Below are 2,238 nucleotides of genomic sequence, written 5' to 3'. Positions count from 1 at the left end.
AAAATACTGCTTCCACTAATGGGTTTATACTCCTTGTTACTGTTGTATAGAGTAATCATGAGAAAAGCTTTAAAAATAAAGAGAGGACAGACCTTTTTTATCCTCATTCAAAAATATTTTTTGGTGCTAGAAAGCTTTAAAAAATCCAAACGGTTAGGCATTGGTAAAAAAGACAAATGATAATTTTCAAATCTAATGAGATAACGCCCACCTAGTTGAAAATTGCCGTTTTTTATCCGCGGGAGCCATTCTTAATGAGAATTTCGATGCTAGTAGGTTGTCAATTAAACTACCGGTATATTATTGTTGTTGGAAATTGGATATTAAGTCAAATTAAGTGGTTGTAAAGAGCCAGCAGGTTTTTGCCACTTCTTTTTGTGAGTATTTGATTTTTATATGTAAAATGGAGGAAGATAATGTTGAGAGTAAGTATGAAATGCGGAAGCGCAAAGCGCGGGAAAGGATGAGGGCAAAAAGGTCGACGTTTTCATTGGATACTTAAGGTTATATAATCTTCTCGACACGGAGAGGTAATATTTTGGTTTTCCCGACTTGTTACATCATATCTGAGACCTCACAACACCGCTCACGGATGGGCTCGAACCACCAACCTTTCGGTTAACAGCCGAACGCGCTAACCATTGCACCACGGAAGCCCAAAAATTAAATGGTCGTCAAGTATTGTGGAAAAACTTTGGCTTTTTACGTTACATTTGAGATCTTAAATCACCGCTCCCGGGTGGGCTCGAACCACCAGTCTTTTGAATAACAGCTGAACGCGCTAACCATTGCGCTACGGAAGCCCAAAAATTAAATGGTCGTCAGGTATTGTGGAAAAACTTTGGCTTTTTACGTTACATTTGAGACTTCACAACACCGCTCCCGGGTGGGCTCGAACCACCGACCTTTTGCTTAACATCCGAACGCGCTAACCATGGAGCCAAGGAAGCTCAGGAATGAAATGGTCGTCAGGTATTGTGGAAAAACTTTGAGTTTTTACGTCACATCTGAGACCTCACAACACCGCTCCCGGATGGGCTCGAACCACCAACCTTTCGGTTAACAGCCGAACGCGCTAACCATTGCGCCACGGAAGCCCAAAAATTAAATGGTCGTCAGGTATTGTGGAAAAACTTTGGCTTTTTACGTCACATTTGAGATTCCACAACACCGCTCCCGGGTGGGCTCGAACCACCAACCTTTCGGTTAATAGCCGAACGCGCTAACCATGGTGCCAAGGAAGCTCAGGAGTGAAATGGTCGTCAGGTATTGTGGAAAAACTTTGAGTTTTTACGTCACATCTGAGACCTCACAACACCGCTCCCGGATGGGCTCGAACCACCAACCTTTCGGTTAACAGCCGAACACGCTAACCATTGCGCCACGGAAGCCCAAAAATTAAATGTTCGTCAGGTATTGTGGAAAAACTTTGAATTTTTACGTTACATTTGAGATCTCACAACACCGCTCCCGGTTGGGCTCGAACCACCAACCTTTCGATTAACAGCCGAACGCGCTAACCATTGAGCCATGGAAGCTCAGAAAACATATGGTCGTCAGGTATTGTGGAAAAACTTTGGATTTTTACGTTACATTTGAGATCTCACAACACCGCACCCGGATGGGCTCGAACCACCAACCTTTCTATTAACAGCCGAACGCGCTAACCATTGCGCCACGGAAGCCCGAAAATTAAATGTTCGTCAGGTATTGTGGAAAAACTTTTGATTTTTACGTTACATTTGAGATCTCACAACACCGCTCCCGAGTGGGCTCGAACCACCAAACTTTCTTTTAACAGCTGAACGCGCTAACCATTGCGCAACGGAAGCCCAAAAATTAAATGTTCGTCAGGTATTGTGGAAAAACTTTGAATTTTTACGTTACATTTGAGATCTCACAACACCGCTCCCGGTTGGGCTCGAACCACCAACCTTTCGATTAACAGCCGAACGCGCTAACCATTGAGCCATGGAAGCTCAGAAAACATATGGTCGTCAGGTATTGTGGAAAAACTTTGGATTTTTACGTTACATTTGAGATCTCACAACACCGCTCCCGAGTGGGCTCGAACCACCAACCTTTCTATTAACATCCGAACGCGCTAACCATTGCGCAATGGAAGCCCAAAAATTAATTGTTCGTCAGGTATTGTGGAAAAGTTTTGGATTTTTACGTTACATTTGAGATCTCACAACACCGCTCCCGAGTGGGCTCGAACCACCAGCTTTCGGTTAA

The 2,238-nt window shown here is 43.7% G+C and overlaps 1 non-coding gene across 1 annotated transcript; it reads right to left on the bottom strand.

Moving 5' to 3' along the window:
- Positions 1-1,171: 1,171 nt before the first annotated feature.
- TRNAN-AUU (transfer RNA asparagine (anticodon AUU)) lies at positions 1,172-1,244 on the bottom strand. The gene has a single exon. It is a non-coding gene; the product is annotated as a tRNA-Asn (tRNA).
- Between the last annotated feature and the right edge of the window lie 994 nt (positions 1,245-2,238).

Source organism: Phalangium opilio, unplaced genomic scaffold (genome assembly GCF_054372755.1).
Source record: "Phalangium opilio isolate 3A_F unplaced genomic scaffold, DU_Popi_V2 ptg000082l_1, whole genome shotgun sequence".
Taxonomy (NCBI): Eukaryota; Metazoa; Arthropoda; class Arachnida; order Opiliones; family Phalangiidae; genus Phalangium; species Phalangium opilio.
The sequence above is the reverse complement of the archived record's forward strand: the minus strand, read 5'-3'. Positions and strand labels throughout refer to the sequence as shown.